This window comes from Narcine bancroftii, chromosome 4 (assembly GCF_036971445.1).
Source record: "Narcine bancroftii isolate sNarBan1 chromosome 4, sNarBan1.hap1, whole genome shotgun sequence".
In the NCBI taxonomy this organism is placed as follows: Eukaryota; Metazoa; Chordata; class Chondrichthyes; order Torpediniformes; family Narcinidae; genus Narcine; species Narcine bancroftii.
In genome coordinates, this window is record NC_091472.1 from 77,163,734 (window position 1) to 77,187,346 (window position 23,613).

Consider the following 23,613-nt stretch of genomic DNA (forward strand, 5'->3'; position numbering starts at 1 on the left):
TATTGAATGTGAAAGAACCAGTGAAAAGAAATATTCGAATGATACTGATGAGTGGCCAAACAATCTAGATGATTGTGATCGTGAATATTGGATATGTCAACATGCTAATAGTGACTTCTCTTTAACCATGTGTTTGTGTGGCAATGAAAAGAAACCTCACCCCTGTCGGAAGTTTTATTTCACACATGTTTATAAACCTGCAGACAAGCAACAGGCAAGAAATTGGTTATGCTATGCAATCCATTAGGTTGACATGAAGAAAGTTTCTCACATAGACAAGTTTTAATTTTGTTGTTGATGCACAAAATCAAAGGTTTACGTGTCAATTCCCAACTTGTGAAAGAATTGGCGACTGAACAAAAGCAGTGGGGCACACTTCTGGAGCGAATAATTGAAGTTGTAAAGTTTTTAGCAGAACGAGGGCTTTCATTTCGTGGTAGTAATTAAACAGTTGGCTCTCCACATAATGGAAATTACTTGAGGATTTTAGAATTACTGGCCAAATTATTATAAACTTTCACCAAGGATGTAACGTGTCACTTAAGGGGGCGCCACTGTCCTTGCCTCGCCTAACCACTTCATTCCTTGCCCTAGCAGTCCATTTCACCACCGCCCCCCACCTCCCGCCATCTAAATCTCGATGTGGCAGCAGGGGTGCAGTGCTGCCGGAATTCACTGGAGCACTGCTCTGGCATCTGTGGCATCTGATCAGGCTGCTTTGGGACCGCCCTGGCAGCTTTCAGAGAAGGCACAATGGCCACCTTCGTTACCCATAATCCCCCCTGCAGCTGGAACCACTCTGCCAGTATCGGTGCCAGGGAAACGCAGCACGGTTCCAGCTGCAAGGGGAATTATGGATAACGAAGACGGCCATTGATCCCACATTGAGCCAGCGACCAGCCGCTTATTTATACAAAATGTATAAATAAGTTTTAACAGGGGAGGGAAGGCGCAATTTCAATGTAAGTGCTTCTCCCTCACCATGCATGTGCCAGCTAGCACTATTTAGGATCCCTTTCAAATTTGTGCTACAGGCCCCGCAAAACCTTAATCTGGCACTGCAGCTTTCAGGAGAAAAATCTCACCACATTGTAAAAGTTATGCACCCCTCTCTGCAGGCCACAATCACCGAGGATTCGTGACAGCTCACCCTCCACGATCATCCTCAACACCGGGGTACCACAAGGCTGGGTATTCAGTCCCCTACTATACACTTTATAAATCCATAACTGTGTGGCCAAACAAATACAATTTCATCTGTAAATCCATGGATGATAGCACTGTCAACAGCAGGATCTCTAACCACGATGAGTAGTTCTATCTCCAGCAATACTCTCCCCTTTCATAATCTGTGTGTCTCCATCTCGGGACAAGCTTTCTACTGACGTATTTTACAAACCCACTAATTTCCACAACTACCTTGATTACACTTCTTCACACCCAGTCCTCTGTAAGCATTCTAATCCTTTCTCCCATTTTCTCAGTCTCTGAAATATCTGTTCCCAAGATAGGGTCTGCCAGTGTAGATCCTCCAACATATCCTCCTCCATTTACAAATGTAGCTTTCCCTCCACCACCATTAACTCAACCTTTACCGCATCTCCTCCTTTTCCCACTCATCTCCTCTGGCCCCCTCTGCCCCCAGACATAACACAGGATTCTCCTTGTCCTCATCTTCGAGCCTCCACATCCAACACATTATACATCGCAATTTCTGACACCTACAGCATGATCGCTCCACCAGAAATCTTCCCCTCTCCATTCTTGGTAGGGACTGCTCCCTGCATGACTCCTTTGTCCACTCATCGCTTCCCATTACTCGCCACCTTCGCATCTTACCCTGCAGCCGCAGTAAGTGCCACACCTGTGCCCACACCTCCTCCTCACCACTATTCAGAGAGCCAAACAGTCCTTTCAAATGAAGCAACACTTGTGTAAATGCAGGGGCCATTAACTGCATCCAGTGCTCCTGTTGTGTCCTTCTCTACATCAGAGAGACTGGATGCAGACTGGGAGATTGCTTAGATGAGCACCTTTGCTCTGTCCATATCAGTGACAGGAATCTCCCAGTAGTCAACCATTCCGTGCCCCTTGTTATGGCATCATTGACTGTCCAACCGAGACCACCGTAAATTGGAGGAGCAACACTTTATTTTCCACCTGGGCACTCTCCAACCGGATGGCATTAACATCCACCTCTCTGATTTCTGCTAGCCTTTTCTCCATTCTCCCTCCATTCCTATTCCCCTTGTCTTCTTCCAGCTCTCCACTCCTTTCCCTCTCCATTCACAGAGCCATCCCTCTTCCCCCTGCTTGCTGGTATGCCCTCCATCCATGATCCACTATTATCTCCTGCCTGTGGGACTGTGCTCCTCCCTCTGCCCCTCCTGCAACTGTTTTGTTTGGGTGCCTTGTCATACCTTGATGAAGGGCTCAAGCCCCAAACGTTGGTTATGTATCTTTATCTTTGCTCTGTGAAGTACACTGTTTGACCTGCTGAGTTTCTCCAGCAGTGTTTTTACTTCAACCATAGCATTTACAGACTTTTATGTTTTACTTTTGTGAACTGAGATTCCAAGGATTAGATTCCAAGGACTGTAGGCGTATTGGTTAGTGCAATGTGATGGGGACTGGGTTTGAATCCAGCACTGTCTGTAATGAGTTTGTACGTTCTCCATGGGTCTGTGTGGGTTTTCCATATGGGCTTTCGTTTCCTCCCACTGTTCAAAATGCAGCAGGGGTGTAGGTTAATTATGTGTAAATTTGGCAGCATGAACTTGTGGGGCGAAATGGCCTGTTACCATGCTGTTTGTAGATATGTCTAAATTTTAAAAATAAATTTAAATCAGCCACTCTCACTGGGCACAGTATGGCCTCCCTGGCAGGGGGGGAGGGGGAGGGGGTCACAGCACAATTGAGGAAGTCACTAACTGAAATCATAAAATAGGGTTTCCACATGCTTTTTAAGATCAAAAAAGGATAGAAAGAAACAAAATTGATACCCTGAAGATCAGAGTAGTCAGTTATGTATAGAGCCAAAAAAGAGATCTTAAATGGGTTATTTTACATCAGAATTTACTCAGGAAACTGGCACAGAATCGTGGGAAGTTAGGAAAACAGGCAGTGAGGTCATGAAACCGATACAGATTAAAGAGGAGGAGGTGGTTGCTGTCTTAAAACAAAGATGAGTGGATAAATCCCCAAGGCCTGGAAAGATACTGCCTTGGACCTTGAGGGAGGCTAGTGTAGAAATTGCAGGTGCTCTGGCAGATATATTTAAAATGTCCTTAGTCATAGGTGTGGTGCCGGAGGATTGGAGGATAGCTCATGTTCTGTTGTCTAAAAAAAGGCTCCAAAAGTAAGCCTGGAAATTATAGGCCAATGAGCCTGACGTCAGTAGTAGGTAAATTATTGTGGCTTTATGCATGGTAGATCATGTTTAACCAAGGAGGTTACCGGGAATGTTGAAGTAAGAAAGCCTGTGGATGTTGTCTGTATGGACTTTAGTGAGGTCTTTGACAAGGTCCCACATGGGTTAGTCAGGAAGGTTCAGACACTAGGTATTCATGGAGAGGTGGTAAACTGGATTTGGCATTGGCTATACAAGAGAAGCCAGAGAGTGGTGATGGATGATTGCTTTTCAGACTGGAGGCATGTGACTAGTGGTGTGCCTCAGGGATTGGTGCTGGGACCATTGTTATTTGTCATCTCTATCAATGATCTGGGTGATAATGTGGTAAATCGGATCAGCAAGTTTACAGGTGGCACAAAGATTGGAAGCAATATAGACAGTGAGGAAGGCTTTCAAAGCTGGCATATTGGCCTTCATAAATAAAAGTATTGAGTATAAGAGGTGAGATGTTATGTTAAAGTTATTTAAGACATTGGTGAAGCCAAATTTGGAGTCTTATGTGCAGTTTTGGTCACCTAGCTACAGGAAAAATATCATTAAGTTAGAAAGAATGCAGAGATTTATTAGGGTGTTGCCTGGATTTTAGGAACTACATTACGGGGAAAGGTTAACCAGGTTAGAGCTTCATTCCCAGGAGCATAGAAGAATAAGGGGAGAATTAAAATTATGAGGGATATAGACAGGGTAAATGTAGGTAGGCTTTTTCCACTGAGGGTAGGTGAGATACAAACCAGAGGACATGGGTTAAAGAGGGAAAAGGTTTCAGGGGAACATTAGGACCGCCACAGTTGATGTAGCAGTTAGTGCATTGCCTTTACAGTGCTAGCAATTGGGACCAGACTTAGTTTTGAATCCCACGATGTGTGTAAGAAGTTTGTGTATTTTCCCTGTGTCTGCGTGAGTTTTCTCCAGGGGCTCTGGTTTCCTCCTACTGTTCAAAACGTAATGGGAGTGTAGGTTAATGGGGTATAAATTTGGGGGCACGGGCTTCTGGGCTGAAATGGCTTGTTACCATGTTGTATGTGTATGCCTAATTCTTTATGCAGTGGTGGGAGTGTGGAACGAGCTACCAGCTGAAGTGGTGAATTTGGCTCAATGTTAACATTTAAGAAGAATTTGGACAGGTACATATTTGGGAGCGATTATGGAGGGAAATTGGCTGTGTGCAAGTCTGTGGGACTCGGCAGAAAAATAGTTTGGCACAGACTAGAAGGGCCAAAGGGCCTGTTTCTGTGCTGTAATGTTCTGTGGTTCTGTTTTTAATTTCTTTTTAATGTAGTGGGTTTCAGAGAAGTGTGGAAGAATCCAATTAAAATTGACTGCTTTTCAGGGAAAGGGGAACATAAACTGAACAGAACCCTTAGGGGGCCATAGCCAAATAAAGATGACAATTGCTGGATTAGAGTATGATTAGGCATTGCATAAAGTGCAGTTTTATTTCCAGAAATATGGAATGTTTTTGGAAGGAATTAAGAGGATAGAAAATGGTTGCTGCGGAAGTCTGAGGCAGGAACAGAAATCTGGATACATAAACCATAAAGAAAGATATGCCTGAGTAAGGACTTTTTAATTAATATTTTTCTTAAGCAAGTTATGTTTAGACTTGTGGTAGTTCTTGTGCCTGGCACATAAAAACAAACTGGCGATCTGCTGTAAATGTAGTAACCTGCCAGTGTTCCAAGGCATTATTGGTTGTTCGTGATGATTCACCAAATGGCTTGGTTGATGAATAGAGGGGTGAACACCACCATGAGGTAGAACTCTTCACTCAAAGATTCAACTCCTGCAGTCTAATGCCAAATGATAGTAGGTAGAATTGAATGTTGCATTTAGAAACATAACTATAAATGGCATCTGCTTATATCACTGCACTTGACTCAAAATGCTAAAAACTGCAGATTTAGAAGTGGAATAAATATTTAGAAAAGAGAAAACAAATGTCATTGAAGTTGCAGAGAGGGGTAAGAGTGGAAAAAAGATATTTTGTGACAGGATGGAAACAGATGATTCATGTGTACCAATGCTGTTGATAGTATCCTCAAGAGGGTGGTGAATGCATATAATCTTACCTGAGCTATCCATTGGAATGTAAATAAAGGGAGATAATTGAGAAATAAGGGAGGAAAATACAGCAGAATCCAGAAATTGTTGAAAATTGAAAGAAAGTAAGTTGTTAGACATGTTCAGCAGATTAAGTAAAAGTGGAAAGAGAAAAAAACTTTGTGATACATGTGGATGACCATCAGAAATGGCTCATTTTCACACAAACTGGACAGGTTGGCTATTTGAAATGATTGATTTTGTTATGCCTGAATGGAAGATGCATTGCTCTTCTGTGTGGACTTCATGTAAACAATTTAAAAGACCAAAAACCGAAAGGTCAGAGTGCTGACCAATTAAATGGAAGAAGTGCAAATGAATTGCTGTTTGATCTGAAAGAACTGTTGTGGTTCCTGTGTGGAAGAGAAAAGGTGAATAGGAAATGCCACGAGAACTAGAGTAGATATTGGTGTGGATGGAAGAACAAACTACAGACTCAGAGTCCTTCTAAGTGAAGCTGTAACAACAATGATTTACCACAGCTAACAAAAAATAAAGAATACACTCACTTGTTTCTTTCAACACACCATGAAGTCGACTTTCTTTATTATTCACTAGACACAACATTGCATTCTTCAACTTCCCAGACACCACCCAGCTGAACTCCTCTGACCTCTTTGACTCACTGCCACACAAGTGATCCTGACACTCACTCTCCTCCTCCTGCATCTAAGATCCATCATCTGTGTGCACTATTTCTCCAGCTTGTTTCACTTAGATTATCAGCAGTGGCCAGCACTGCTCCTGACGAAGATAAGTATGCGTGACAGCTCTTCCCCCTCGCCCCCCCCCCCCCCCACCCAGCCTCCAAGCCATGCAAGAAGGCAACTGATTGGAACTGTCCCACCATGTAATGGTCTGGAGGGCTGACAGTTCGGCCCGATTTTGTTCAACAGTGCAAGACAGGCGATACATGGTCCTACTGGCAAGGGTGCCACTGGTCCTCTGACTCTGGCTCCAACGCAGAACATGGACCGTCGATACATGCCAGCTTCAAGCTGGCGATGGAAACCATGTCAGCTTTTCCATTTGCTCCTGTTGACGAGAGGAAGAAACCAATCCTATCTTCCATGTGGAGATTGTGGATATAACGAGGTGGCATGATCTGCCAACTGGATTTAGGGTGGTTATTCAAAAGACCAAATGCTCTTGACCATGACGAGGTAAACATCAAAGGAACCTTCGTTTCCACAAATTGCCCTCAACAGGGTCTGTTCCAGCTAGCCTGCACCACCTCCTCAACATCTGTGATGGTTGCCTATCTAAAATTCTAGAATTTAGTTTATCTTTCTCATTTATCTGAATCTATCCATACTCTTCCAGACAGATTGGATATCAATAACAAAAAATTATCACCCCAAGATGTCTCCAATTATATTTGTGGAAGTTGCCCTATCTTGCTATCTATTCACTCAATGGATATTTACTCTTTTCTTTCCATACCTCTGTCTGTCTTCAATATGCTAGTATTCTCCTTTTGCCCATTCCTGATGAAATCATTAACCTAAAATGTTCGCTTTTTCTCCCTTCCAAAGACATGCTAAGTACCTTAGACATTTTTTTGTTTTGATCCAATTTTCCTTTGTTGGATATGCTAAACATTGTCGACATTTCTGTATTTGGGAGCCATTGTTAAAGGATATGTGCTAATATAAATATTCAAAATACAATATTTATTCCAAATAATAGTTTTGGAGTACAGCCTAATATTGCTGAGGCTGCAAAATTTCTCCAAAATAATTACTCTCCAAACTTGTGTAATAGTCGATACCATGTTAAAGTTGACCCCAATATTTTTTGCCCAAACATGTGGAAATTTTCATATATCATGCATAAGGTTTGACCCCCCCCCCTTATTAATCACAACTGCCCACCCCACCAGAGCTCCCATTGTTTCAACCCTGGACCCTCGTCCAGGTCCCGGACACTTGTCCACCAGAGCTCCTGACACCCCAACCACAGATTCGCGTTTACACCCTGGCCGCCTACCCATCTGAGCTCCCAGTGCTCAAACAGATTTACTTTCCTGTCCTGGCCACCCGCCTGCCTATCTGAGTTCTCGACTCCCTGAACATGGACTTACTACCTGGACCCAGCCACCCTCCCATCCAAGTTTACGACACCCCAAACATAGACTTACCACCAGGTCCCAGTCACCTGCCCACCCGTTCAAACTCCCAATGCCCCTAACAGACTTACCACCTGGACCTGGCCACCCGCTCGCCCATACAAGCTCCTGATGCTTTGAACGCGGACTTACCATCCAATCCCAGCCACCTGCCCACTTATCCAAGCTCCCAATACCTACCACAGTCAAATGTAGTATGCACGTAATAGTCGACCCCTAAATTTTGTCATAAAAATTGGTCCCCAAAATTCAACTGTTGTGCACTTATTATAAGTAGTATTTTTCAGGATTTTAAAGGGGGAGGGGGAGAGTGAGATAGATATAAAAAGTTCATTTGTGGGCATGGCCATGTGAAGGACTTAGACCTGTTTTGGATGAGCTCTTCATGAAGAGTACTGAATAGATTGTCAAAACTTCAAAAACAAGATTTATTTAATCAAAAATAGATAAAACTAGCATGAAGAAGCCAAGGCAGCCGAGAACAAAGATTGAAGAAGCTTCTATTCCACCAGGAACATCAGGTGAAAGTCCAAAAAGGAGCGGTGCAAAAATGGCGACGGGACTGGCAGAACCAGGTAAAACTGGAAAGTCGGGTCAATAATTGAGCATCATCCTGGAAAAAATGGAGAATTTGAGTAACTGATTCATAGGTGTTGAAGCAATGACAGAGAAAATGACAGAAATAAAAGAGATTGTTGAAAATCTAATGGAGAAAATGGGTTGAGCAGAGTTTGAATTGACAAAAACACTTAAAAAACTGAAGGCATTGGAGAAAAAAGCCAAAGAATGGGAGTCAGCTTGACAAAACTGACCTTATGGAGAACTTTAGTCAATGAAATAATGTCTGAATTATTGGACTAAAGGAAGGAATTAAGGGAATAGACCCAGTGAATTTTTTTCAAAAATGATCCCACAAGTGTTGGGACAAGACAAATTTAAAGAAAAACTTCACATCGAAAGAGCTCACCAAACATTCGGACCCAGAAGAGCCAGCGATCAGAGACCAGGATCAGTTCTGGTGAGAATTTTAAGCAATCGAGAACGGGAGATAATTCTGGGAGCAGCACATGTTTAAGCAGAATAACGACACGCCCGAGGTTGATAATGAAAAGGTGGTTTTTTTTTCATGATTTTAGCCCAACTTTGATAAAGAAAAGAATTTGCAGACAACAAGGTGCTAAAAACTTGAAATATGGCATAACTAAAAAAATTAAATGCAGATATAGTCTTTTTATAAGAAACACATCTTACCAAATTGGAATATGTAAAATTAAAAAGAGGATGGATGGGACAAGTAATATTCATCTTCATTTGGATCAAAAGCAAAAGGTGTAGCAATTTTAATAATTAACAATATACCAATAACAATAGAAGAGACTTTAACTGATCAAGCTGGAAGATTTGTAATGGCACACTGTAAAATTTATACAGAATCAGGGACGTTTATGAACATTTATGCACCAAATTATGATGATGAAATCGTTATGAAGGATATCTTTATTTCTAAAAACCACAGGGAGAAGATGAAATGTATTGATTGGAGGAGATTTCAATTTTTGTTTCGATTCAATATTGGACTCATCAACAAGAACAGAAACAAGGGTGAAATCTACAAAAATGACATTTTAAATTATGAAGGATTTAAATTTAATTGATATATGGAGGAGGCTCAATGCTTAGAAAGAGATTACTCATTCTATTCAAGGGTACATGTTTCACATACAAGGATTGACTTATTTTTAATGTCTGGCAAGCTATAAAGTAGAGTGGTAATAATGGAGTACTTGGCAAGACTTTTATCAGACCACGCGCCGTTAATGTTAACTATTATGGCAATGGAAAAGCAAGAAAGTATGTATAGATAGCACCTTGTTGCTACATTATTAAAGAGGAAGGAATTTTTTGAATTTATTAAGAGATAGATAAAAGTATTCTGTGAAAGCAATCTTCCTTCCATTGACAACAGTTTTCTAATATGGGATACACTTAAAACTTATCTGAGGGGACAAATTATTTCTTATGCTAAAAATCTTAAGAGAGAATGTGTAAGAGACTTGGAAGGTTTAGAGAAGGATATAACAAAATTGAAAAAATAATATCAGATATCAGGAACTCAAGAAAAATATTGAATAATAGAGAATAAAAAGTTACAATATAACACACTACAAACATAAAGAACAGAAAAAATTATATTAAAAACTAAATAAAAATATGAACTAAGAGAACGGCTCATAAAGTGTTTTCTTGGCAGGTTAAAGCAGAGGAGTCATCCAGAATGATAAATGCAATAGAAACAGAAGCTGATAGTATAACATAATAATCAAAAAGAAATAAATAGTATTTGTAGACAATACAACATAAAACTATATAAATCAGAATTAGTAGGAGATGAAAGATTTTTTAACAAATGTTAAACTTACTAAACTAGAAGGGGGAAAAAATGACTTAGATGTACCATATACAAGAGAAGAAATAGAGAAAGCTCTGGGTACTTAATAAGATAATAAGTCTCCGGGGGAAGGTGAGTTTTCTCCTGAGTTCTATAGACAACTTAAAGATTTGGTGATGAACGTATTAGAACAGACGGTGGAGACCCAAACCCTCCTAGAAACATTTTCAACTGTTATAATTACAGTGCTACTGAAGAAAGGTAGAGACCCATTAAAAACCTCATCATATAGACCAATATCACTCCTGAATACAGATTGTAAAATTCTAGCAAAGGCACTAGCCAATAGATTGGGTATTTACTAAAATTAATACATCCAGATCAGGTAGGATTTGTTAAAGGAAGGCACTCTTCAAATAGTCCAGGTAGATCATTCAATATAATACATATGGCAAAATCAAGGTTTAATCCAAATGTAACTATTACTTTAGATGCAGAAAATGCATTTGATCAACTAGAATGGTCCTTATATAAAGCATTGGAAAAATTTGGTATGGGTAGAAAATTTATAAATTGAATAAAAACTCTTTAGCATAAGCCACAAGCTAAAATTATAACTAATAACTAAATGTCATCTATTTTTCCCTTGAGTAGATCAAGTAACCGGGGTGTCCTCTATCTCCAGCACTATTCATCCTAGCTATTGAACCTCTGGTGGTGATTATAAGAAGAGATCCGGATATTAAGGTCTTCAAAGGACAGGAAGGACATAAAATGAGTTTATTTGCTGATAATGTATTGTTATATATGTCTGACCCAGCTGAATCATTGATAAGATTACAAACAATATTAGAAAAATATGGAATAATATCAGGATATAAAATAAATATGGACAAAAGTGAGATAATGCCATTGCAAAATTTTGATTATAAAAGATACCAAAATGGTAATAGATTTAAATGGAAGAAGGATGGTACTTAAAAATAATGACATAAAAATTTACGGAATTTATATAAGCTTAATTATACCCCTCTATTAGAAAAAAATAAAGAAAAAAATTTACAGAAATGGAAAGATCTGGCAATTGCTTTAATAGGAAGGATAAATTGTATAAAAATAAAGATAATGCCAATATTACAGTATCTCTTTATATTGCACTAACTAAAAATGTCTTTAAATTGATACAAAATTGTATAAGACAATTCCAATGGAATAAGAAATTACCAAGAATTACACTGGAAAAGTTAGCATGGGACTATAAATTGGGAGGATTTTAAGAAGTATTATCTATCAGCATAAGCAAGATTTTTATCTTCTTTCTTTGAAGAAAACAGTCCCCCTTCGTGGATTCAAGTGGGACTGAATTCAACAAAGAGGAAACAATGAAGGATTTTATTACAAGTGGAATGTTAACTCAATGATAAAAAAAATCGGGTAATCCTATATTAATACAAATGATTAAAATATGGCAAGATATAAATAAATGTATTGGGGGGAAAAGCAGGTACATCACTGAGGACACTATTATGCAAAAATGTACTACTGCCTATGAATCATGGAAACAAAATATTGAATTCATGGTATGACAAAGGAATAAGATATGTTGATAATTGCTATATGGAAGGATCTCATGTCTTTTGAACAATTAAGAAATAAATATGGAATAGCTAATGAGACATTCGTCTGCTTTCTCCAGTTAAGATCATTCTTAAGAGAAAGATGGGGACTAAACTTGTCCCCATCTGAAATTAGTGAGATGGAATGAATGAGTTGGATAGGGATCATACCTAGATTTATATCTAAAATGTATTTTGCTCTCCAAAATGAAAGTGCAAAACCAGGTTTACAGAGATAGGGAGAGAGATGGGAGTCAGATTTTATAATATTTATAACAATCATGGAAAAATGCTGGACTGATTGGGGTTTGGATAGCATGACATTAATTATAAATTTAAGATATAGATTAGTACAATATAATTTTCGACACCAATTATACCTCACAACAGAGAAATTACATAAATCAAAATTGGAAATATCGGAGATGTATGTTTGATGTGGAATAGAAATGGCAACGTTTGTGTGTGAAGGTGGCAATATATTAAAACATTAACAAGGGTGGTCTTCACGGATGACCCAGAGCTTTATCTTTTGGGCAACTTTATTGAAATAAGGAATAAACTAACTAAATTCCAAATTTCATTTGTTAAAATAGCTTTAGTTGTGGCTAAGAAATGTAATGCAATTAACTTGGAAATCTGACTACCCTCTACAGATAGCATGATGGAAGACAGAGATGAACAGTTGTATACCTCTGGAAAAAAAATCACATATAATTTAAAAAACAAATATAATGTATTTATAAAATATGGCAACCATATTTAGATTATATAGGGTCCCAAATATAAACAAAAAAGTGCTACTATTACAAAAATGTCATCTCCCCAATGAAGACTCGTTTTTAACCCAACTGTAAGCCCTGGCGGTGTACGGATTTATACTGTGAAAGAGGTCAGGAGTGGGGTAAGGATAAATGAAGGTGTAGCAGCTACACTGCTACTGAAAGATTACACAACCAGACGGGTTGAGCTCAGTGAGCAGAACTGATTCATTGCAGGCTGCTGGGCTGGACTTATACTCCCAGCCCGGACCTGGCTGAGAACCACGCTGGGGGGCACTGACATCACCCAGGCATCACGTGGTCCCCCAGCGCGGGCTTCTGAGCCCTCTGCTGAGAAAAAGGGGAAACCCCCAACAGTGCCATTTTGGCCGGCTGCCGCACCGAGTGGGTTACAAGCGGGGCTGTTTTGCCTGCCTAGTGGGGTGCCGCCACACAGCCCCCCCCCCCCCCCCCAGAACCGGTGCCAATGTCCTTTTTAGCTGGGCGGCTTCGCTTCTTGGGCTGGGCCACAATCACTGGTTCGGTGGGGTTGAGGTGTGCTGGCTTCAGCCTGTCCACAGTAAACAGTTCATGCCTGCCACCGATGTCCAGCGTGAACGTAGACCCTGAACGCTGGACAAACTTGTACGGCCCCTCATAAGGTCTCTGCAGAGGTGCCGCGGGTGGGCCCCACGAAATAAAAACGTACTCTGCGGAAAGCTTGCTGGGGACATGAGATGGCCGTGTGCTGTGTCTGGGTGGCAGTGAGGGTGCGAAGGAGTCCAAGCGGGCCCAGAGGTGGGGAAGCAGCTCGTGCGATGAGCGCTGGGGGTTGTGAGGTGCGTTGATGAACTCACCAGGAAGTGGCAGCAGTGCGCCGTAGACCAGCTCAGCTGATGACGCCTGCATATCCTCTGGGTGTGGAGCAGATACCCAGGAGCACCCAAGGCAGTTTGTCCACCCAGTCAGGACCAGTGAGGCGGGCCATAAGTGCTGACTAAAGGTGGCGGTGCTAATGGTGGCGGTGCAGACGCTCAACCAGCCCATTAGCCTACGGGTGATACGCCGTGGTGCAGTGTAGCTCGATTCTCGACCTGTTGGCGAGCTGTGCCCAGAGCGCAGAGGTGAACTAGGCGCCCTGATCGCTGGTGAGGTGATTCGGAATGCCGAACTGGGCGACCCAGTCGTGCAACAGTGCTCGGGTGCAGGAGTCCATGGAGGCGTCCGGCATAGGGATCGCCTCGGGCCAACGAGTGGTGAGATTCACCACTGTGAACAGGTAACGGTTGCCCCGGGAAATGAGTAAGGGCCCGACTATGTCCACGTGAATGTGGCTGAACCGTTCCCGGACATGCTCGAACTCTTGCACGGGTGCTCTGGTGTGCCTGTGCACAATGGGTGTATGTTCTGGCCCAGCCCGCGATCTGCTTCCACAGCCCGTGCCAGATGAACTGATCTGCCACCATCCAGACCGTGGACCTGATGGATGGGTGCGAAAGGTCATTGATGTGATGGAAGACTTGGCTGCGCTACTGCTGGGGAACCACTGCCTGTGGGGTGCCCATGGAGACTTCACACAGGATGGTGCTTCCGCCGCTCGGAGTCAGGAGGTCTCAATGGCAGTCCTGAAGGCTCGCATCTCCTCATTGGACTTCTGGTCCCGGGTGAGCTGGTCAAAGTCCAGGCCTGGCATCAGCACGCAGATGGCCGGTCGCAAGAGTGCATCGGCGACCACCTTGTCCTTCCCCGCCTTGTTCCGAATGTCGGTGGTAAACTCCGACACGAAGGAGAGGTGACACTGCTGGCAGGCCGACCAGGGGTCCTTCGCCATCGCAAGTGCCTGGGTGAGGGGTTTGTGGTCAGTGAAGATGGTAAAAGTCCACCCATCCAAGAAATAGCAGAAATGCCGCATTGCCAGGTACATACCCAGTAACTCACAGTCAAAAGCGCTATACTTGCGCTCTGATGGACGGAGAAGCCGGCTGAAGAAGGTCACCGGCTTCCATTGTCCATTCACCTGCTGCTCCAGGACGGCGCCGACGGCTGTGGCAGAGGCATCGATGGAGAGCGCCATATGCAAGTCGTTGTGTGGGTGGGCGAGCATGGTGTCCTTCGCGAGGGCATCCTTGGTGGCCTCGAATGCGGTACAGGCTTCTGGGATCCAAGCGAGTGTTTTGTGCTTGGCTGCAATGAGGGCGAATAGCGGCTGCATGATGCGCGCAGCTCCTGGGATGAATCAGTTGTAGAAGTCGACCATACCTGCGAATTCCTGCAGCCCCTTGAGATTGTCCAGATGTGGGAACTTCTTGATAGCAGCGACCTTCGTAGCGGCGGGCGTGACTCCCTCGGCCATGATGGTATGGCCCAGAAACTGCATGGACTCTTTCCTAAACTGGCACTTGGCTGGGTTGATGGTGAGGCCGAAGTCGGCCAGGCGGGAGAAGAGGATGTGCAGGTGGGCCTTGTGTTGTGCCCAATCCCTGCTGGCAATGAGGATGTCATCTAAGTAAATGAAGATGAAATTCAGGTCCTTGCCCACTGAGTCCATGAGGCGCTGGAAGGTCTGAGTGGGGTTCTTGAGCCCGAACGGCATGCAAAGGAATTCGAACAAGCTGAAGGAGGTGATGATGGCCGTCTTGGGTATGTCCTCAGGGTGCACTGGGATTTGGTGATGCCCATGCAGCAGGTCAACCTTAGAGAAAACCCTCGCATCATGCAGGTTGGCTGTAAAGTCCTGGATGTGAGGGATGGGGCAATGGTCAGGAACTGTCGCCTCGTTGAGCCGTTGATAGTCTGCGCAGGGGTGCCAGCCGCCAGAGGCTTTCAGAACCAGGTGGAGCGGTGAGGCCCACGGGCTGTCAGACCACCAAATGATCCCCAGCTCCAACAGATGCAAAAACTCCTCCTTCACCACCTGGAGCTTGTCAGGCGGGAGCCGACGTGCCATGGCATGAACCGGTGGGTCCTGGGTGGAGATGTGGTGGAACACCCTGTGGCGTGGTGAGACAGTGGAGAACTGTGGCTTGAGGACAGCCAGAAACTCATCCAGGATTCGTTGGACGTGCTGATCATGGCCACCTGCAGCTGCTCTGTGCGGGAGACGTTGAGGCGAACGGCCTGGAAAGTACTGGCGTCCACCCAGCACCTACTCCAAATGTCCACCAGAAGTTCGTGGGCAAGGAGGGAGTCGGCAGCCAGGATGATGGTTGGAAGGGTCGAGACAGTGAACCTCCACGAGAATTTTCGTCGGCCGATCTGGAAGTGGACTGCATGGACTTGTCTCCATACGTCCAGTTCTCTGTTGCGTTGGCCACACAGAGGGGAGGTCCTCGAGGTCAGTTCCAGGACTTGATGGCCATGCCCGGGATGACGCTGATCTGGGCCCCAGTGTCAATGAGGATCCGCCGGCCGCTAACTGAGTCCCGTAGGTAGAGGAGGCTGTGTCCTTGGTCAGCCACCGCAGCCATTAACAGCGGCCGGCCTGCTCGTTTCCCTGGAAGGAGCAGAGCTGATGAGACTTCCGAGCCTTGGCTCCCCAGAGCTGGTGGTAGAAGCAGAGGCCTAGAGCAGATGCCGTGCCCCTGGTTATGCTCTTGGTGGCCCCTGCAGGGGCCGGATGCTCTACCGCAGCACTAGGGGCGGGCTTGGCGTGGTCATGCCTGTGCCTCGTGACCTCCTGGACCACCGAGCCATCCGGGAATCACTCGAGCCATAGCTCTTGGGCCTTCTGAGTGACCTTCCTCAGGTCAGTAAAGCTCTCTTGGGCCAGTAACAGCCGGATGTCCTTGGGCAGATGATCGACGAAAATGCACTCAAAGAGTGGGCAGTTGGTGTGATCACCCATGAGCGCAAGCATCTCATCCATCAGCTCCATCGGGGACCTGTCCCCCAGGGCGTCGAGGTGCATCATCCGAGCAGCACACTGGCGCCTCGATAGTCCGAGGGATCTGATGAGCACTCGCTTGATGGTCTCATATTTGTCTTTGGTGGGTGGGTGCTGAACGAGGTGCAGCATGCGTTTGGTGGTGGCCTGGTCCAGGGTGGCGACCACATGGTAGAATTTGGTCGTGTCAGATGAAATCTGGCGGAGGTGAAACTGAGCCTCCGCATGGCTGAATCAGGCCTCCGCCTCCTGAACCTAGAATTCAGGCAGCTTGACGGCTATAGCACTTATCCCAGGTTTGCTCATGATGGGTTCAAAGACGTTTGAACCAGTCGGGGTCACCAATTGTAGTGGCAGCTACACTGCTACTGAAAGAACACACAACCAGACGGGTTGAGCACTGATTTATTGCAGGCTGCTGGGCTGGACTTGTAACTCCCAGCCCGGACCTGGCTGAGAACCGCGCTGGTGGAGCACTGACGTCACTCGGGTGTCACGTGGTCCCTCAGCGCGGGCTTCTGAGCCCTGTGCTGAGAAGAAGGGGAAACCCCCGACGGCGCCATTTTGGCCGCCTGCCCCGCCGCATGGATTACAAGCGGGGCTGGTTCACCTGCCTAGTGATGTGCCTCCACAAAGGTATTTAAAACAAATCAGAAATCCTCATTTATCCAAAATTTTTTTGGAACTGACCTGAACAGGGACGTCGGGCTCCCGGTGGCAGCAGCGGACTTCGGGCTCCCAGGCAGGAACGGGAACCTCGGGCTCCCGGTTAAGAGCGGTGGCCAACAATTTTTTTTTAGGTGAGAATTAAACATTATTGTAATGCTTAAAAAAACTTATCCTGTTTGTTGTGGTTTAAGCACTTTTACAAGCGGTTTGCTGTTGCTTCTGGACTGTTTTTTAAAAAGATTATCAGTTCTCTGGAAAAAAAAACGTTTATCTGAAATAGGCCCAGTCCCGACCATTTCGGCTAATCAGAGTAAATAGAAAATGAAAAAATTTGATAATGTATATTTTTGGGGAAAAAAAGAAAATATTCCTCCAAATAAATAAATAGGTTGCATTGTTAATTGACTTACGAATCATAGACTGAAGAAAAATTGGAAACAAGCTTTAAGAAGAAAAGTTATCTTTGAACACATAATTTAGGAGGATGAGTGAACTATTCCTCTCTTTTAGATTACTTCATGTTGCACTTTTTGTTGTTAATTTGATTGTAAATTCAATTCCATTTTCGCACAATTCCAGTATCATTTTACCCCCGTATATGAAAAAACTTCCAGCCTTTTGAAGACTCCAGATGATCTGAGGAAAAAATATTGCTTCATTCTTCTTTAATGAGCAATCTTTATTTTTAAACAGCAACCCGCAGTCTTTGTCTCGCCTACTAGATGAAACATCTTCTCAAACTTCTCTCATTCTTAAATGTTCAAACAAGTTGTCCTCATTCTTCTGAGTCCTGAAGATACAAGCCAAATCTGACATATCCTCCTGGAATTGCCCATCCTTTCCTGATATAAGTTTATTAAACCAGCTCAGAACTGCTTTCAATGCTTTTACATTCTTCCATTACTTTACACAATACTCCAGATGTGAATGCCAATGTCAAAAATAATTAAAGCAGTTCCTCTGTACTTTTGTATTCAATTCCCTCTGTGATAAATTATAATATTCGGTTCACTTTTGAAATAACTTGCTGTGTCTGCATACTGGCCTTCTGCAAATCATGCCCTAGGTAACCCAGATCACTGTACACATTGGAGTCTGTGTTCTCTCAACACTTTGATAATATATTTTTTATTTTTCCTCCTGAAATGGGCAATTTCATATTTTCACACATTGTATTTCCTAGATTTTTGCCAACTCACTTAACTTGTCTTTGTAGCCTCCTCATGTTTGCTTCAAAACTTTCTTTCCTACCCACAGCAAATTTAGTAACTGTACCTTTGGATACTTCACCCAAGTCATTTGTATAAATTGTCATAAGTGGAAGCCCAAGCATCAATTTTTTGTGGTTTCCTAATCATTACAAATTGCCAGACAAAAAATTGCTCCCATTCACTCACTGACCATAAAAATTGTTTACAGCACATCCCAATGTTCACCCTGGTTTGACCCCATCAGATACAACCCCTGGCGCACCATCGCTGCACCCTAACAAGCTCCTTTTGCCTGCTTCACAATTATAACAAAGGGTCTTGGAGTTTCACAGCACAGAAAAGGGCTCTTTGGTCCAACTTAACCATTTTGTCCAAGCTGTCAATCTAAGCTAGTCCCATTTTCTTGTGCTTGGTCCATATCCCTCTCCTATTCATGTCTTTCAAATGATCCAAGTGAACCCACTTTTGCCTCTTTTTCAGGCAGCTCCTTCCCCCTTCTGTGTGAAAAAGTTGCCCCTCGAGTCCCTTTTAAATCTTTCCTCACTCCATGGCCTTTGTTTTAGTCTCCCTTACCTTGGGGGAAAAGACTGACTATTTACCTTATCTATGCTTCTGTGATTTTATATACCTGTATAAAGTCACCTCTCACCCTCCTACATTCCTAGGAAAAAAGTAAGTCAAAAATAATTTCTCCTTCATGAAACCCTGTTAACATTTTCTGATTTCCCATAATTTTTCTGTGCTCTCCTAAACTTCTTTAATATAGCCTCTCTTGTTATGATTGATAATTTCCCTCCTATTTGTACTCCTACATCCCTACTCTTCAAGTGTCATCAGTAATAATGGCAGGACTATTCCCTATAACACAATACTGATCACAATCTTACAATATGAATAACAAACCTAACTTGAATCCAGATATGACCTGACCTGCTGAATACTTCCAGCAATTTCTATTTTTCTAAAAACAAAGTGGTACAAGAACCTTCTCAAATCATTGGAATTTTGGAAAATTAAAACCAGCACTTAACTAACTTGCATGCTACTTTAAGACCCTGAATGAAGTCTGTCAAGCTTTGTCCTCTTGTCAGCTCCTAGCTCCAACAATTTGTTTTTCCCTGGTGTACACATTGATATTGAATGATTAGCAGGATTGGCAGATCAATGGTAGATGGATTTTTTATACTGATGAGTGCAGGATGATGCATTTTGGGAGAACAAAATATTACAGGGCATAGACCCTAGGGAGTGTAAACATCCAAAAATCTCTTAAAGTGGCAATAGATAAGGTAATGAAGGCATATAGAGTATTTGTTTTCATTAACTAGATCCTGATTAATAAAATAAGAATATAAGAGCATAGATATTATGGTCCTTTTTTTGAATATTTATTTTGAAACTCAAACTCATACAGTGATCAACATTATCAAAACTTACAGTCATCATTTATGAATAAGGTTCACCGTTGAGTCTGAGCCCTTTTTCTACCCCCCCCCCCCCCCCCCCCATCACACACAACAGGCCACATAACATGCGACATTCAAGACGCTAACAACAAAGGTTAAAAACATAATTCAGGGATATGTGGATTTGTTGCGTCCCGGCGGTTCTGACCCAGCCAATATATTATCCATGGCTTTTTTCCTTCTTTCGTATTGGGATGGGATGGAGCTAGACTGTGAGGCAGGATGGCCCACACCGTAGCTGTGCACTTATGAAATTTATATACAGTTTCCAAATTTTAAGGGAGGTACTGTGCTTTTTCCTGAGATTATAGGGGAACACAACTCTGTATTTCTGCAATGGCAATGTTCAAGCTGGAGTCAAACTTCCAAGTAGCTGCTATGCACTTCCTGGCCACTGTCAATGTGACCATCGTAAATTGGATTTAAAATGTGGATAGCTTCATTGTAAATCTTAGGTCCATTATGTTTCCCAGCAGGAACAACTCTGGATCCTGTGAAAATTCTTTGCCTATGATTTTTCCCAGGGCTTCCCAGGTCCACCCAAAAGTGCTTCCCTTGGCACATATCCAGGTTCTGTGCACAAAAGTCCCTGTTGCAATGCCACTTATCAATCGATAGTCCTAAGTCTGACTCCCATCTCTGCCTTGACTTGTGAAGGCCTGATTTAGGCTTCCCCATCTAAAGTAAGAAATACATTGCTAAAATAAACTTCCATGTATTCCCTTTCGAATCAGGGTCTCTATGTCACTGCATGCTGAGGTAGGGCCATAGTTGGACCTAATTTGTCCCTTATAAAATATCTTATTTGTCGATAGCAGTGGAACATCCTATTTGATTAATGTTAGGTCTGCTTTGTTCATGAATGAGTGAGACAAACACCAGACTGAGTCGAAATCAGGGTTCTTTGTTCTTTATTACCGGATTGTAACACTTGCAACTAAACATGTTAGTCGGAGAATGCATTCTGCCGTTATCAGCAAAATGGTGATTTTTTATACCCTTGGATATGTGCTTAGAACATCATCATATCATTACTTGTGCAATGACTAAAACTGTTGCTATCCTTTCCCTGCTAGCTTCCTGCCTCTCAATCCATCAATGTCTCTCTTATCTTGTAAGTACAAGGATGCATTCACATCTTGTTACAGCCCTGCACATTCCCATCTCATGATGTTTTACCTAACAGGAGTACAAGGACACCTCCCCTTCTTGTTACAGCCCTGCACAGGGTAACTCCTTACACATTCCCATCTCATGATGTTTTACCTTACATTAACCATATTTATTTCTAAGCTGCTCAAACAACATTAGCTCCCCCTGCTCACAGGAGTCCTCTATGCACCTGATGCCATTACGATGCCAGGTATCTAGGATCTTGTTATCCACAGTCCATGGGAGCAGTTTATTCGGAGCCAGGGTTGTTTTTGGAGACAGCCAATTTGAGCCCTATATGTTGATTAATTTTCTTCCAGATTAAAATTACTTGTTTTAATAAGGGGCTGCCTTTCTTTCCAGATAGCAATTTAGCATTCCACTTGTAAATAAAATCCTCTGCTACCTTTTCCCCCACCATTTGCAGATCAATTTGTCCCCAGGATGGTACAACCCCTCCCTCAAAGAGTGAGGCATTGTATCTCAACTGGGCTGCTCAGTAATATTTCTTGAAGTCTTGCAATTGCAATCTGCCAAGACTGAAATCCCAAGTTAATTTCTCCATAGAGACCCTGGCCACCTTACCATTCCTTAATAATCTTTGCACATGAGAGAGCAACTTCTGAAAGAATCCCAGGGGCAACACCACAGGCAATCTCTGGAAGAAGTACTGAAACCTCAGCAATACATTCATTTTTACACAGAAAACCCTGCCCACTAGCATTATGGGGAGGGTCATCCATTTATTCCAGTCCTCCTGAATCTTCCCAAGCAAGGGGGTATAATTTAGTTTATATAAATTATTCAAGTTATTGTCAACCCCTAGGTATTTAATCCCATTTTGTGGCCACTGCAAATGACTGTTTTCTTGATATTGACTGCAATCTCCTTTTGTTAGTGGCATAATTTCACTCTTCTCCCAATTAATCTTATACCCAGTGATTTCCCCATGTTTGCAAGTGCAACTTGCCCAGCGAGTTCATTGGGTCTGTCAGGTCTGTCAGGTATATCAGCACATCATCCGCAAATGTTAATTTTATGTTCCTCCTGGCCTGATGTCTGGATCCTGGCGTATGGCCTCGGCTGAGGGCTCCATGGCTAGTATGAATGGAGCTGGAGATAGCAGACACCCTTGTCTACTGGATCTTGACAGTGGGGAAAGCTGTCAAAATTTGTCCATTGGCGGGTGATACAGCGTCCTTATTCAATTTATAAAAGTTGGCCCTACCCCCCAATTTTTCCAGCACTTTGAATAAAAAGTCCCACTCTAATCTATCAAATGCCTTTTCCACATCCAGGGCTACAGCTACCCCTCTTTCATCTCTTGACTGTGCCAGATGCATTATACTCAACAGCTATCCAATGCTGCCTGTCTCTTTCGGACAAAGCCTGTCTGATCTTTGTTTATTAACTTTGGTATAAACTTTGCCATTCTATTCGCCAATGCTGCCTGTCTCTTTCGGACAAAGCCCGCCTGATATTTGTTTATTAACTTTGGTATAAACTTTGCCAATCTATTCGCCAAAGCTTTGGCCAGTATTTTATAATCTGTGTTTAACAATGAGATTGGCCTATAGGAGGATGGTAACAACAGATCTTTGCCTTTTATTTTAGAATCATCATAACAATTGCTATTGAAAAAGATTCTGGAAGGGTATGGGTCTCCACTGCCTGGTCTACCACTTCCATTAAAAAAAGGCATCAACAAGTCCTTAAATTCCTTGTAGAACTCAGGTGGGAACCCATCTCCCCTGGAGACTTGTTAGTTTGTAGTGAAAATGCTTTCCCTATCTCTTCCTCTGTGAAGGGGACATCTAACTCCTCCTATTCTTCAGGGTCTAAATTTGGTAGCTCTAATTTTGACAGGAACTCATCTGCTTTTCCAGGCACCCTTGCCAATTCAGATTTATATAAGCCCTAATAGTATTGCCAGAAGGTCTCGTTGATTTTTTTGGCTTGTACGAGATCCTGCCATTCCACGTTTGTATCACATTGATCATCCTTGAGGCCTGCTCTGCCCTCAGCTGTAAGAGAGAACTTTGTGGGCCTTCTTCCCCCAATTCATAAAATTTTTGTTTCAACCTCATTAGGGCCTTTTCCATACTATACATTTGGAGCATGTCGTATTTTAATTTCTTGTTTGTCAGGATCCTGTAGTGGTCTTTCGAGCCTGACTCCTGACAGGTCCTCTCTAAGTTGGTAATCTCCTGCTCCAATTCCTCCACCTCCCTTGTGTACTCCTTTATATATTTTAGTATACCCAATTATCTGACCTCTCAAATATCTGGAGTAGAGGAACAGTTGACCTCACAGAACACATCTATCTGTGCCTTAACATAACTACAAAACTCCGGCTTCTTCAGCAGCAATGTATTAAGGCACCATCTGTACATCATATCCTGCTTGTCTGGCATTTCTATAGTTAGCATCAAAGGTGAATGATCTGAAAGAAGTCTTGCTGCATATTCACTCTCCATGATCCTACACTCTATGTGTGCCAAAGCCAAGAAAAAGTCTATTCTAGAGTTGGAGTCTTGTTGCTTTCAATAGAAGAAATAGTCCCTGTCCCTCAAATGTTTCCGTCTCCCCATGTTTATCAAATTTTGCTCCCTTATACAGTCAATGGTAGCCTTCGCCTGTCAGATATATTCAGAGTCCTGGACCTAGCTGAATGTGTACGCCCCCAACTTTGATGATGTTTATAAAAGACAGCTTCCTGAAATTGGCAGAGGGAAGGGGGAACATTTTGGTTGGGGGAGACTTTAACTTTTGCCTGGATCCTGTCTTGGACAACACAACAAAAAAGATAACCAAATCTGACAGTGC

At 43.0% G+C, this 23,613-nt stretch overlaps 1 protein-coding gene and 1 long non-coding RNA gene across 16 annotated transcripts in view; one reads left to right on the top strand and one right to left on the bottom strand.

Moving 5' to 3' along the window:
* ehbp1 (EH domain binding protein 1) overlaps positions 1 to 23,613 on the top strand; it is a 561,098-nt gene that overhangs the window by 376,599 nt on the left and 160,886 nt on the right. The window lies entirely within an intron of this gene.
* LOC138760712 (uncharacterized) overlaps positions 1 to 23,613 on the bottom strand; it is a 55,857-nt gene that overhangs the window by 14,445 nt on the left and 17,799 nt on the right. The window lies entirely within an intron of this gene.